The sequence below is a fragment of the Colobus angolensis genome, unplaced genomic scaffold (genome assembly GCF_000951035.1).
Source record: "Colobus angolensis palliatus isolate OR3802 unplaced genomic scaffold, Cang.pa_1.0 Scaffold24, whole genome shotgun sequence".
NCBI classification, from domain to species: domain Eukaryota; kingdom Metazoa; phylum Chordata; class Mammalia; order Primates; family Cercopithecidae; genus Colobus; species Colobus angolensis.
In genome coordinates, this window is record NW_012115599.1 from 134980 (window position 1) to 151594 (window position 16615).

A 16615-nucleotide genomic window follows, 5' to 3' on the forward strand; every position below is an offset into this window, starting at 1 on the left:
CTGAAGACAGTGCTCTCCAATTAAGAGCTGACTCAGACACATGTATTAAGACAAACACCAAAGACCTGCAAGGCTCATGAGACGTCCTGATGAGTAGAGTATTGCAAAAAGTATTAGAGAGTCCCAAAGCCCTTTTAATTACATTCAGAGCAATTGAAGGCAATTTCTGAGATTGCAGCTGATGGTGGAATGTTGGTAGATGACAAAAAGATTAACAAGATATAGCTGAACAAAATATTATAGTGTAAAATAGTACTTCTTAAACTTGTTCATTGTTAATATCGCCATCGTTAATAAGGACAGAGGGAGGCTAACCCAGAATAATGAATTGGAATCTCTAGGTGAAGGGTCTGGGCATCTATATTTTGAATAAATGCAGGGAATTTTCTACTTAGGCAGGTCTGGTGGAGGTAAATTAAAGCCTGGGTGAGGATAGGAAACTGAGGATATCTAATCCCTTGAGCTAGATAAACCATATTCCAGAGTCATAAAGAAACTTGTAACAGAATTTTGGTGAGGAAGATCTATATTAGACAGTTGAAGAAAGGAAATACTTTGTCGGAAAGGTAGGCATTGCAAACTAGTGGGATGAACACTGATGACATGTAAAACTTAGGATGCATTACGAATCAGATAATTTGCTAGGAACTGTTAAAAAAAAAATGAGCAGATTTAAGCCAGGCTCAGTCAGGCAGGCAGAGCATGCCCTGCCAGGTTAGCCTTGTTTTCTCTAGTAGATAAGGTCACTTTACTGGCTAACCAAAAGAATACGTAGCATACTGTACCTAGATTTGAACAAAATGCCAAAACATTTCATAGCATCTTTGAGGGCAAGATGGAGTTATATGGGTTGGATGATAATACAAGTTGATAGAATTGTAACGGATTGAACCAACCTTATCCAAATATAATTTTAAAACAGAGATGTCTTTACTGAGTGGTGCATCTTGCATTTGACAACAAATATTTACTAAGCAATTACTGTGTGCAATCACTGGGTTTGGTGCTGGCTATTCCTTCTTAAGATTTTACACATAAATGTCTTAGAGATATAGAAAGCAGGAGAATTTACATACAATACTCATCAGAGAGAGAGAGCCTCTGTCAGGATCCCAAATAGTAACAGGAATGATGGGCTAAATCAGAGTATGTTTAGTAGGGGCAATTGTAAGGGTCTGCTCATTAGGCAGGAGGAATGGCAGCAACTTTGATGCAGGGAAAAAAAAAAGCTCTGTGTCAGGATTCCAAACAGCTAGGCCAGTTTCAGGTCTTCCCTTTATTAGCAGTCTCTACTTGGGCAAGACACAACCTCTTTGTGTCAGTTTCCCCATCTAGAAAAGGAAACAAAATCTGCATTTTAGAAAGAATAGATGATTTAGATGGTAAAACATAAAACACTAATATAAAACTAGAGACTACCATGATGTTAAAAAAAATCTTTTTATTTTCTCCTTAAAAAAAGGAACATGAAAAAGAAGTGACTGATATGAAATACATTATACCTTCTCTGCAGCTATAAAAGGAGGGAAGAAAGCATGTTAGGTACAAAAAAGTGTATGTAGGTGTTTGCTTTTTTATTTATAAAATGTCTCTGAAAGAAAAGAATCCAGATTGAAAGGAAGAAGTAAAACTGGTTTTATTTACAAATGACATGATCTTCTCTGTAGAAAATACTAAGGAATCCACAAAGAACTAGAACTAATAACCAAGGTTACTCAGGTTGCAGAATATAAGATTAATAAGACAAAAAATCAATTGTATTTCTATGTTCTAGCAAGTGACAACCTGAAAATAAAATTAAGAAAACTATCTCACTCACAATAGCATCAAAAAGAATAAAATATTTAGGAATAAAGTTAACAAAAGAAGTGCAAGGTTTGCACATTAAAAACTAGAAAACATTGCTGGGAGAGATCAGAGGTCAATATAAATGGTGAGACATTCACCATACATGGATTGGAAGTCTCAAAATTGTTAGGATGGCAATTATCCCCAAATTAATCTGTAGATTCTACTCAATCTCTATCAAAATTCCAGCAAGCATTTTTCAAGAAATCTACAAAGTGATCTCAACTTTATACGGAAATGGCAAGCACCGCAAGAGCCAAAAGTTACTGAAAAAAAAAAAGAGAGGTAGAGGACTTATATTTCGTGATTTCAAACCTTAAAAAGTTACAGCAATCAAGGCATTGTGGTATTGATATAAGGATAGATACAGATTGGCCAGGCACAGCGGTTCATGCCTGTAATCCCAGCACTTTGGGAGGCCGAGGCAGGTGGATGAGGAACTCAGGAGTTCAAGACCAGCCTGGCCAATGTGGTGAAACCCGGTCTCTACTAAAAATACAAAAATTAGCTGGGCGTGGTGGTGCGCACCTGTAGTCCCAGCTACTCGGGAGGCTGAAGCAGAAGAATCGTTTGAACCTGGGAGGCAAAGGCTGCAGTGAGCTGAGATTGCGCCACTGCACTCCAGCCTGGACAACAGAGTGAGACTCTGTCTTAAGAAAAAAAAAAAAAAAAAGATATAGACATATCAATGGAACAAAATGAAAATTCCAAATGAAGCCTTACATATGTGATCAATTAATTTTCAACAAAGGGGTCAAAGCAACTAATTGGAGAAAATAATATTCTTTTGAATAAATAATGCTGGGACAATTAAATATCCGTATGCAAAGAGATAAGTTAGACAACACACCGTACACAAAAAGTGTAAAAATGGATTGCAGACCTAAACATAATAATTAAAACAATAAACTTTTAATGAAAAACATAGGAGAACATCTCTGTGACTTTGGTTAGGCAAAGAGTTCTTGAATATAACACCACAAGTACAATCCACAATCCATAAAAGAAACAGTTTAAACTGGACTTCGTCATTACTGTATTAAAACCATTTGCACTTCAAAAGCCACAACCTGGGAGAAATCATTTACAAAAAATACATCTGATAAAGGACTTGTAACCAGAGTATATAGAGAGCTCTTTCAACTCAGTAAGAAGATAACCTAATTTTAAAATGAGTGAAAAGATTTAAAAAGACATTTCATCAAAGATGTAAGAGTGGCCAATAAGCACACAAAATGTTCAATATCATCAGTCATTAGGGAAATTCAAATTAAACTCACAAGATACCAGTTCACACCCACTAGAATGGCTATAAATAAAAAAGTGGACAACAGCAAGTGTTGACAAGGAAGTGGAGAAACTGAAATCCTCACACGTTGCAGGAAAGAATGTAAAATGATACAGCCACTTTGGAAAAACACTTTGGCAATTTCTGATAAAGTTAAACATAAACCTACTGTATGACCTACCAATTTCACTCCTGAGTAAAAACCCAGAAGAAATGAAAATGTATGCCCACACAAAACTTTTACACAAGTATTAATAGCAGCATTCACATTACTAAAAAAAATCAAACAATCCAAATGTCCACCAACTGAAAGATAAGCAAAATGTGGTATATCCATAAAATGGAATACTATTCAGCAACAAAAAGGAACCACTGATGCATACTACAGCACGGATGAACCTTGAAATCATTATGTTAACAAAAAAAGGCAGATGCAAAGACCACGTCGGATGCTATATACATAAAATCTCCAGAAGAGGCAGAAGGCAGATGAGAGGTTGCCTGGGGCTGGGAATGAGGATTGACTGCAAAGAGGTACAAGGGACCTTTTGGTAATGACAGAAATGTTCTAAAACTGGATTGTGGTGATGACTGTGAAACTCTGTAAATTTACTAAAAGTTAACTGTATACTTAAAATGGATGAAATTTTATTGTATACCTCTGGGAAGGAGTGTTGGGTGCTGGGGAACAGGAGTAGGAAGGACACTCCTGATCAAATATTTTGTACATGTGGTTGTAATGTATTACCAGTTCAAGAAATGAGAATAAACAAAAGCTTGCGGGGAAGGGTGTGGCAGTAAAGATTTAAGGAGTTCAACAGGAATAACATACGTTAGGCCACAGACATGGTCCAGCCACTGAATGAAGGTGATAAGTTGTGTTGGTCAACATGTTCTCACTACCTGAAGTACAACAAGCTTAGCTGAGAGGGACATATTTAAAAACAAGACACCAACAAACTTATACCCAGGAAAGCTGCCAGACTCAGAAAGGAGAGCAGAAACCACAGCCCATGTGGAACGGTTCATGGAGTAAAGACCTGAGAAAAAACACATCAGGAAAGGAGGCCCGAGAGGCAGAGGGCTAGGTCTGTTTCCTGTGCCTTCAGAGAGCAGCTCTGAGAGCAGAGCCAGATACTCCAATGCAAGGAGATATTGGATCTAAGTTAAAGCCTTTGATAACTAGAGCCTTAGGCAAATGGAACTGCTGCCCCATAAGCAGCACGTGAGAGGTGGAGCTACTAGAGGGTGGCCTGTCATTTGGTGCAGATGCAGCATAAGTGTTGATGGCAGTGGGTAGGATCACAGGACTCCAAGAGTCCCTTCCAAGTCTGAGGTTCTGTGAACATCCTGCACTTCCAAAGGACACAAGCAGTCATGGTGTGCACCACAGGGTGTGAAAAAACACACAATTACACTGGGTTATATGAGAAGCCTTGGAATGTTTCCGTTTTCATTGAAATTCTTTTTCATTTAGTAATGCTTGCCTATAAAAAGGTAAACATTTAAAAATAGAAAACAGTCTAAGAATAAATTCTCTCTCAACCCAATATAATTATCCAGCCCAGTAGGAAGATGACAATCAAAGAGAGAGGCAAAAACAATTGTCTACTAGGATGTGGAAAAACTGGAACCCTCACATACTGCTGGTGGGAATGTAAAATGGTGCAGTCATTTTGGAAAAGTCTGGCAGTTCCTCAAATGGTTAAACATAGAGTTGCCGTATGATTAATTCCACTCCTAGGTATATACCCAAGAGATGAAAACATATGCCCTCAAAAAAACTTTCATATGAATGTTCATAGCAGTTTTGTTCACAATAGACAAAAAATAGAAACACCACAAATGTCCATGAACTGATGAAGAGATACAATGTGTATTCATAGAATGGAATGTCCTTTGGCCATTAAACGGAATGAGTACCTGCTATGTGGATGAACCTTGAAAATACTATGTTAAGTGAATGAAGTCAGTCACAAAAGACTGTGTGATTCCATTTACATGAAAGGTCCAGAATAGGCAAATCCATAGAAACAGAAAGTAATTAGTAGTTGCCTGCAGGCTGTGGCAGAGGTGGGAGGTTGGGGAAATGAAGATTGATTGTTAATGGTTACAGGATTTTTCTGGAGGGTGTTTAAAATGTTCTAAAATCAGATTATGGTGATGGTTGCACAATTCTGTGACTATAACAAGACCCATTAAACTGTATACTTTAAACAGGTGAAGTTTACGGCATGGGAAATATGTCAAGAAAGGCATAAAATGCACTTTATTGTATGCAAACTGAAAAAATGTGGACTATGAAGTCTTGTTTGGAGAAAGCTTATACTCTATAGTTTTGCATCTCCTATGTTACCGAAATCAGAAAAAGATCAACTTTGGAAGGTGATAAACAGTGTTGTTTTCATGTAATAAACAACAAACAATCCTAACAAAAAGGTGGGCACTGAACGCTGTAGGTGTGATGGAGCACTACTCTAAAGCTGGGCCAAGCACAAACTATCAGAACCATGCCATGTGGTTTTTGAATCCATCCACAGATTCGCAATAGTCACAATGCACACACCTGCACTTGTGTCCCACAATTTGTGCTGAGGACCCATCATGGGATAGAACTTTTTTTTTTTCTTCTGAATCCATTTATATATGCGGTCAGTAAACCACAACGGTCCACTTTCCTTAGTCCGTGGGAGAGTCCCACGCTTCTCTTCTAATAATCTCCTCATCCCTCAGGCTTGGGTGTGGAGTAGCCCACTGCAATGGACCTGACACATAAAGATTTAGGTGACCATATATTAAATGACATTGTCAGCCACCATGGGTTAGGCTTTCTGTTGTACACAATCTTGGAAGGAAATATATGCTGGCTGGCTGTTTCTGTTTTAATTTCCATTATGAGAGCAAACTCACCTGTTGCTGTCTTATACAACACTAAGAATAGAAAAGTAACTGCACCATCTCAGAGATGTTCCGGGGTTTTTGTAGAACTCTTTAGCTTATTTAAGAACTAAATGAGACTCATTCCCATATTTATTGATTAAAGACATGAGACAGACCTAGAAATAAAAGCTTTTCAATTAAAAAATTACCTGTTAGGTGGAAACTGAGCTTAGAAAAACATATCCAGCATAGGAAAAGGGCCATGTTTTCTGATATGACCCTACACTGCTATTCTTCAGGTAGGAGGATTGGTACTGCTGGCCTTCAGCTAGCCAGGTGCCTGCTGGGAATGCTTTTCCTTTAGAGGCATGGGTTTATGCTAATTCATTTGTAATCACTCAGGTTTAGGACCAGAGACACACATTGATAAAACGGTCAGAGTCAAAATGAGAAATATAGTCTATGGCACCAAATTTTGTCTTTTCTTGTGAAAAGTTTCTAGAACTGTGTCAATCAACCAGCAAGTATATTTTCAATAAAATTTACTCACCAACAAGGGGTGACATAATTACCAAGTGTCTGTCCAAAAAATAATGCTTTGACATATTTAATTCCTAGTGAAAAAAGGTTGCAGAAGCAGGAACTCAGGTGGTAACTATCTATTACTTACCTTTTGTAAATTAGAACTAGTTACGTATTTCTGCCAGTGTGGTTGATCAGAAAACTATGGAAAATCTTCCTCAGAAAATTAACAATGTGCTGTGCCTGCATAACAGGCTCTTGAAAAATTTGTTTTGGTATGTAAAGAAGTAAAGATTGCAGAGAACAAACAATTTTGAGTGAATCCAAAATTCAAACAACAGTTAAGAGAATGTATGGCTAAAATGCAGTGGAAATTATTACGGTCAATGATCATTACAACTGAGGTCAAAAAACTCTAATGGGATAATAAAGTTTCCCAGATAACGGTAGGGCTTTGGGTTGGACAGAAAGAAAATGAACCAAGAGCTAAAACACTCAATTAACTCATAGGAAAACCAGAAGGTTGACAAATGATCGTACAATTTTGTAGAGGGTGACAGAGCTAGACAGCATGTTTCCCAAAGGTTTTTCTATCAGCTTTGAAAAATGATGGCCTGGAAGTAGCCCTACACATTTGTTTATTCTGTGCATTCTCCCAAATATGTTTCCTCTTGGCTTTCATAACTATGAGAATTACCACCACCTTTACACGGATGACTCTAAAATCTTCATCTCACTCATGATATCCTCATGGGGTCAGATCCATCTAGCTTGTCAGATATTTTCACTTGGATGATCTGATCCAACTTCAAGTTTAATAAATAAAACTCCTTCATATTTCAGTCAGAATTAATTTCCTCTTCAGGTCTGTCCATTTTTATAAGGTGTCCATATGTTATTTCAGTTGTTTTGAATGGAAATTTCAAAAGAACCATGCCAATTATTTACCAATTCTAACTGATTGGAGTCTAGCTTAACAAAAGAACATTAGATTTTTCTAATAAATTCATTTATTGACATCACTTTATTTAAAAATCTTTATTGGCAACTAGCTACCATTTGGAAATAAATTTATACCTGTACACACAAAAATAAATTCCATGTAGATTAAAAGCTTAAGCTTAAATTAAAGCTTAAAGTTTCCATATCCCTCAAAAAGTATCAAAAGTAAAGCAGGATAATTTTTTAAAAAAAATCTTGAGGCTGGAAGATCTTTCTTAGCACGAACACAGAAATAAAGAAGTGCATAACAATACTATTCCGGTATTAACACAATGTAATTAACGCTTAAAAATCATTAGGAAGCCAGGCACAGTGGCACATGCCTGTAGTCCCAGATACTCAGGAGGCTTAGGTGGAAGACTGGTTGAAGCCAGGAGTTTGAGATCAGCCTGGGCAACACAGCAAGACCACATCTCTAAAAGAGAAAAAAAAGTGGCCAGGTGCGGTGGGTCATGCCTGTAATCCCAGCACTTTGGGAGGCCGTGGGTGGATCACAAGGTCAGGAGCTTCAGACCAGCCTGACCAACATGGTGAAACCCCGTCTCTACTAAAAATACAAAAAAATTAGTCGGGCGTGGTGGCACGCGCCTGTAATCCCAACTACTCAGGAGGCTGGGCAGGAGAATCGCTTGAACCTGGGATGCACAGGTTGCAGTGAGCCGAAATCGTGCCACTGCACTCCAGCCTGGGTGACAGAGCGAGACATCTCAAAAAAAAAAAAAAAAAAGTAACAAAATATAATTTAAAAAACAGTAACTACAGTGGTCTCCAAATATGTTTACAAAAATGAACAGGAAAGAAACCTTCAGAGAAAAACAGGCAAAGGATACCTAAAGGTAATTCTCAAAGTAAGAAATGTAAATGGCAAATTAGAAACCTAACAGAAATGCAATTTAAAGCACTGGCAAAATTAAAAATTATAATCGTTAAGTTCAATTTTACTGTATTACAGTTACAGAATATGGGCTTACTTATAAAACTTCTGCTTTGAGAATTTATCAATATTTTGTCTAATGTACAATTAATTTTGTAAATATTCCTTGGGTATTTGGAACAACTGTGGATACTGTATTTTGACAATGAAGTTTTACCAGATATTTAAATCAAGTTTTAAAATATCATTATAAAAATTTTCCATATATTTTCTTACTCATATGTACAAATCTGAGAAAAGCTCATTAAAGTATGTCACTCTGTGCTTTTGTCAATTCTATAATTATGTTTGGATGAATGAACAAATGAATGTATTTTGGTTGAAAGCATTGTAAAGTATATAAAAAACTCTCTTCCCATGGAAATTAAAGAGATACTCTAGATGTTCAAGACAAGTATTATTTCATTAAAAGGAAAAAGAAAAAAAAAACCTATCTTCCCATGGTACAGAAACTTGTTTTACTAGTGTTCTGATAAAAATTAGAAATAATTGGCAGAGAAGTAGAAATGGAAATTTTCATGCACTGCAGGTAGGAATATGAACTGGAAAGTAATTCGGTACTAATGTAGGAAATTAAGTATACAAATCTGTAAGCCAAGAATTCCACTTCTGGGTATATATGCTAAAGATAGTTTCAGACAGATGCATAAGGGGACACGGAAAAAGACAAGCACTGCCATGTTCTGTGGTGCTGGGGAGCTGACAGTAACGTGGGTGCCCTTCATAGAGAAGTTCATGGGTAAATGGGTAGCTGCACTCCATGGAGCATTGTGCAATTAGAAACTTGGATTAGATATACTTACAGCAATGTAGGCAGACTTTGAAAATACAAAACTTAGCGAACATAACAAAAATAATGGTATACCTTTTATATATGAAAGTTCATGCATACTTACAAAATAAGTATTTTGTAAGAACTCGTGTAACCTGAAAGATATTTACATAAGACTGGTTTCCTATGGGGAGACAGAAATGAGTATGGGATATGGTGATAAAATTTTAAAAGAGGGGTCACGAACTGAGGATCCCTCTTTTTTTAACGCAACCCTTGGCACCAGAAGTTAAAAGAAAACTGTACTTTATGGCACAGAAACCATGTATACTAGTTCTCTAATCCTATTATTTCACTATACTTCTAGAAGGGTTCATTATGACTAGTTTGGAAGGCTCAAAATGGTCTTTTACACCCAAAATAGAAGCCAATGAGAAATTTGAGAATTCACCTTCTAATCTTATAACTAACACTTTCTGTTTATCAGTCTGGCTTACCTTATTTTATTATTGTTAAACAAAAACAACTTTTATGGTTTCTTATTGGAACATACTTCTTGTAAAAAATAGATAAAAATATAAAAGAAAAAATAATTCATATTTTTATAATAATTTCAGTTTTTTGTTCTATGTATGACATATATTTTGCTCCAGTGATATTGATATGTATACACATATACACATGTATGTATGTATATTTGGATTATAATATGTATACATAGTTTTATATCTTAACTCTTTCTCTGTAAACATATAAAAAAATTTACTCTGGATTTCAGGATGCTGCTTTTGAGTGTAATTTCTCTTCATATATAGGCATGTAAAGTCTGATATGAACTCCATTTTATAAAAATATATGAAACATTGATAAATATTTAGTTGGACGTAAAGCTCTCATTTTCTTTTCTCATGGAGGTCTCTCTGTTTGGTAGTTTGCTTGTGTTGCTTATTTCCCCACCTGCTGGAAACATGAGCTAATATAATTAAGGAGAGATCTAAAATACAGAGAAATTATTCACCATTTTCAGCTTTTTCTTCATAAAGAAAAACTGTTGAATGACCTTTTTTCTTCACTTTTTATACTGACAGTAGTAAACTATCCCTTCTCCCCCACCAGAAGACGACTAGACACTAAGAAACAGAACTGCAGAAGGGAGACAGGAAAGAAAAAGAGTGAAAACACACAGAGAAAGCACAGAGACAAACATAGCAATACCATAAGGGTGGGGGAGGAAAGAGTAATCAGAAGAAGAATAGAGACACACAACAGACACAGTGGGAACCAGAGAGAATGAGGGTGGGGCATGGGGGCATGAGTGCAGGTGTGGGTGAGCAGAGGCAGACAGAACAGAGAAGCACACAGAGTGCAAAGAGATCACAGAGAGAGAAGAGGGCCTGGACTGCAGAGATTGCAAGGGAGATAGCACAGGGCAGAGAGAAACACAGAAAGAGCAAGTCAATAGTTTTCTTTATGTCCTTTCCTGGTTTTGGTATTAGGGTGATACTGGTTTCATAGAATCATTTAGGGAGGATTCCCTCTTTATCTTTTGGAATTGTTTCAGTAGGATTTGCACCAATTCTTCTCTGAATATCTGATAGAATTCAGCTGTGAATCCATCTGGTCCTGGACTTTTTTTTTTTGTTAGCAGTTTTTAAAATTACTGTTTCAATCTCGCTACTTGTTATTCATCTGTTCGGAGTTTCTATTTCTTCCTGATTTAATATAGGAGGGTTGTATATTTCCAGGAATTTATCCATCTCCTCTAGATTTTCTAGTTTGTATGTGTAAAGGTTTTCATAATGGCCTTGATGATCTTTTGTATTTCTGTGGTACTGGTTGTAATATCTCCCATTTTGTTTCTAATTGAGCTTACTTGGATCTTCTCTCTTCTTTTCTTGGTTAATCTCACTAATGGTCTATCAATTTTGTTTATCTTTTCAAAGACCAACAGACCAATATGCCTGATGAACATAGATGCAAAAGTCCTCCACAAAATACTAGCTAACCGAATCCAATAGCATATCAAAAAGATAATCCACCATGGTCAAGTGGGTTTCATCCAGGGATGCAGGGATGGCTTAACAAGCACAAGCCAATAAATACGATACACCACATAAACAGAATTTAAAACAAAAATCACATGTTCATCTCAAAAGAAGCAGAAAAAGCATCTGACAAAATTCAGCATCCCTTTATAATTAAAACCCTCAGCAAAATTGGCATAGAAGGGACACACCTTCAGGTAATAAAAGCCATCTATGGCAAACCCACAGCCAAAATTACACTGAATGGAGAAAAGGTTAAAAGGATTTCCCTTGATAACTGGAACAAGACAAGAATGCCCACTTTCACCACTGCTATTCAACGTTGTACTCGAAGTCCTAGCTAGAGCAATCAGACAAGAGAAAAAAATAAAGAGCACCCAAGCAGGAAAACAGGAAGTCAAATTGTCACTGTTTGCCGATGATATGACTGTATGCCCAGAAAATCCTAAAGACTCATACAAAAAGCTCCTAGATCTGATAAATGAATTCAGGAAAATTACAGGATACAAAATCAATGTACACAAATCAGTAGCACTGCTATGCACCAACAAAGACCAAGCTGAGAAACAAATCAGGAACTCAATCCCTTTTACAACAACTGCAAACAAAACAAAACAAAAACAAAACAAAACTTAGGAATATACCTAACCAAGGAGGTGAAAGATCTCTACAAGGAAAATGAAAAAACACTGCTGAAAGAAATCACTGATGACACAAACAAATGGAAACCTATCCCATGCTCATGGATGGCAAAATCGATATTGTGAAAATGACCATATTGCCAAAAGCAATCTACATATTCAATGCAATTCCCATCAAAATACCATCATCATTCTTCACAGAACTAGAACAATCCTAAAATTCATATGGAATCAAAAAACAGTGTACAAAGCTGAAGCATGACTAAGCAAAAAGAACAAATCTGGAGGCCTCATTATTACCTGACTTCAAACTATACTATAAGGGTATAGTTAACAAAACAGCAAGGTACTGGTATAAAAAGAGGCATGAAGACCAATGGAACAGAATAGAGAACCCAGAAATAAAGCCAAATACTTACAGCCAACTGATCTTTGACAAAGCAAACAAAAATATAAAGTGAATAAAGGACATCCTATTCAACAAATGGTGCTGGGATAATTAGCAAGCCATATTCAGAAGAATGAAACTGGATCCTCATCTCTCACCTTACAAAAAAATTAACTCAAGATGGATTAAAGACTTAAATCCAAGACCTGAAACCATAACAATTCTGTAAGATAACACTGGAAAAACTCTTGTAGACATTAGCTTAGGAAAAGAGTTCATGACAAGAATCCAAAAGCAAATGCAACAAAAAACAAAGATAAATAGATGGGACCTGCACATCAAAAGAAATAATCAGCAAACAACTCACAAAATGGGAGAAAATGTTTGCAAACCGTGCATCCGACAATAGACTAATACGCAGAATTTACAAGGAACTCAAACAAATCAGCAAGAAAAGAACAAACAATCCCATCAAAAAGAGGGCAAAGGACAACAGACAGTTCTCAAAAGAAGGTACACAAATGGGCTAGATTCAATGACTCATGTCTGTAATCCCAGCACTTTGGAAGGCTGAGGCGGGTGGATCACCTGAGGTCAGGAGTCCGAGATCAGCCTGGTCAATGTGGTGAAACCACTACTAAAATACAAAATACAAAAACAAAAGGTTAAATACTGAAAATACAAACAATTAGCTGGGCTGGTGGTAGGCACCTGCTATCCCAGCTACTCTAGAGGCTGAGGCAGGAGAATTGCTTGAACCTGGGATGCAGAGGTTGCAGTGAGCAGAGATTGTTGTCACTGTACTCCAGCTAGGGCGACAAGACCAAGACTCTATTGGGGGGAAGGCAACAAGTATATGAAAAAATGATCATCATCGGCCAGGTGTGGTGGCTTACGCCTGTAATCCCAGCACTTTGGGAGGCTGAGGCAGGCAGATCATGAGGTCAGGAGATCAAGACCATCCTGGCTAAGAGAGTGAAACCCCATCTCTACTAAAAATACAAAAAAATTAGCTGGATGTGGTGGCACACGCCTGTAATCCCAGCTACTTGGGAGGCTAAGGCAGGAGAATCGCTTGAACCTGGGAAGCAGAGGTTGTGGTGAGCCAAGATTGCAACAATGCACTCTAGCCTGGGTGACAGAGTGAGACTCCATCTCAAAAAAAAAAAAAAAAAAAAAAAAAAAAAGCAAGCTCATCATCATTAATTATAAGGGAAATGCAAGTTAAAACCACAATGAGATACCACATTACTCCTGCAAGAATGGCCATAAATAAAAAAATTAAAAAAAAATAGATGTTGGCGTGGACATGGTGAAAAGGGAATACTTTTACACTGCTGGTGAGAATGTAAACTAGTATAACCATTATGGAAAACAGTATGGAGGATCCCTTAAAGAACTAAAAGTAGAACTACCATTTGATCCAGCAGTCCCACTACTGGGTATCTACTCAGAGGAAAATATGTTATTATATGAAAAAGATACTTGCACATGCATGTTTATAGCAGCATGATTCACAATTGCAAAAACATGGAAGGAGCCTAAATGCCTATCAACCAATGCAAAAAGAAAATGTGGCATATATACACCATGGAATACTACCCATCCATAAAAGGAATAAAATAATGGCATTTGCAGCAACCTGGAGTTGGAGACCATTATTCTAAGTGAAGTAACTCAGGAATGGAAAACCAAATATTGTATGTTCTCATTTATAAGGGGGAGCTAAGTTATGAGGACACGAAGGAATAAGGATGATATAATGGATTTTGGGACTTGGGGGGAAGGGTGAGAGGGGGATGAGGAATAAAAGAGTATACATTGGGTACAGTGTACACTGCTCAGGTGATGGGTGCACCAAAATCTCAGAAATCACCACTAAAGAACTTATCCATGTAACGAAAAACCACCTGTTTCCCCCAAACTATGGAAATAAAGAAACAAGCAAGCTTTGTGTGTGTGTATATATATATATGTATATATATGTGTGTGTGTATATATATGTGTGTATATATATATAATGTGTATATATACACATATAGAACTAGGACTCCTATTAGGGAGAAAAAAAATCAGGGTTGCCTCTGCTAACACAAACATTAAATACTGGCACCCAGAAAAGAGGAGCAAAATTAACAGAGTTTTGAATTAAGAACTGTTAATCAAAACTTTTATATCCAACCCAGTTGTTTGGGTACATAAAGGTAACAGTCTCAAATTTGCAAGAACATAAAAGATGATCACTCCTGAACATGTAACATTCTAGTCAAGCAACAGATTGAAATTAACAAACTCATAAATAGGTATGTGAAAAGATTCCTGGTTAAATACTGACCCTATATTTAAATACAACTAATGTAAAATAACTCATGATCTTATAAAATGGAAGTAAAATATTCTCATTCTTGAAAGAGAAGCTAGTCAATGTAGTAATACTACTACTATAAATGAGCTGAGACAAAATTCACAAAATATAACCACTATTGGTTAGTTGGGGAAAATTATGTGGGGGACAGGTGTGAAAAAGTAAAATCAGTTTCTTAATTTTTCATATGATAGAGCCAATAGATAGTTTCAAATCTGATAGTGATAGATTGAGAAAGTGGTTGAAGCATATTAGTTAATTAGATTACACAGTTGCTAAGTTAACAAAAAACCGACTTGAAGAAACGTGTATTACATAGCAATCAACCAGAAAGATTGGAAATAGCAAGAAATCATTAAAAATGGTAAGAAATCCTGAATAGCCAAAACAATTTTGAAAGACAAGAACAATGTTGGGGGATTCACACTTCCTGATTTGAAAATGTATTACCAGAGGAACAGAAATCAAAATAGTGTGATATTCGCATAAAGACAAACAAGTAGACCAATGAAATAAGAAAACAAGCAGAAATAAACTCTCACATGTATGTTCAAATGATTTTTGACGAGGGTGCCAAGACCACTCAGTGGGAAAAGGATAGTTTTTCAACAAATGATGCTTGGATAACTGGATATCCACATGCAAAAGAATGAAACTGGATCCTTATCTTATACCCATGTACAAAAATTAACTCAAAATGGGTTAAAGACCTAAATGGAAGACCTAAACCTATATAACTCTTAGAGAAAAAGCTTCATGACCTTCAATGTGGCAATAATTTTTTGAATATTACACCAAAATCACAGGTAACAAAAGCAACAATAGACAAATGGGATCATGCTAAACTTAAAAACTTGTACGTCAGGGGACACAATCAACAGAGTGAAAGACCACCTATTGAATGGGAGAAAATATTTGCAAATCATGTATCTGGGAAGGGGTTAACATACAGAAAATATAAAGCAGTCCTAACAACAACAAAAGTCAAATAACCTAACTACAAAATGAGCGGGCCAGGTGTGGTGGTTCATGCCTATAATCCCAGCACTTTGGGAGGCCAATGGGGAAAGACTGCTTGAGCCCAGGAGTTCGAGACCAGCCTGGACAAAACAGTGAGACTCTGCCTTTAAAAAAATAATAATAATAAATAAATAAAAAAGAAAGAAAAAATGGACTTAAATAGACATTTCTCTAAAGATGACATACAAATGACCAAAAAGCATATAAAAAATGCTCAGTATCACTAAGCATAAGAGCAATGCAAATCAAAACAATATCACCTCACATCCATGAGGATGGCTACTATAAAAAAAAAGTGTTGGTAAGGATGTCAAGAAATTAGAACCCTTGTACACTGTTCGTGGCATTGCAAAATGGCACAACACCTATGGAAAACAGTGCTGAGTCTCCGCAAAAAGTTAAAAATAGAACTACTGCATGATCTGGCAATCCTTCTTTTGGGTATGTATCCTGAGGAAATGAAAGCAAGGTCTTAAAAAGACATTTACGTACCCACGTTCACAGCAACACTATTCACCATAGATAAAAGGTGGAAACAACGCAAACGTCCATCAACGAATAATGGATAAACAAAATGTGGTAAATGTAAACAGTAGAATATTATACAGACTTGGAAGGAAATCCTGTAACATGCTACAACATGGATGAATCTTTAAGCTCTTATGCTAAGTGAAATAAGGCAGTCACAAAAAGACAACGCTGTATGTTTACACTCACATGAGGTATCTAAGGTAGTCAAATTCATAGACAGGAAGCAGAATAGTGATTACCAGGAGCTGGGGGAGGGGGACAAAGGCAGTTGTTGTTCAATGGGTATAGAGTTTCAGGTTTGCAATATGAAAAAGTTCTGGAGATCGGTTTCAACACTATGTGAATACATTTAACATTACTGACTTGTACACTTAAGAAT

General features: G+C 36.6%; 1 protein-coding gene across 1 annotated transcript in view; it reads right to left on the reverse strand.

The window, feature by feature from the left end:
• Positions 1-16615, reverse strand: part of ALMS1 (Alstrom syndrome protein 1) — a 217901-nt gene that overhangs the window by 11859 nt on the left and 189427 nt on the right. The window lies entirely within an intron of this gene.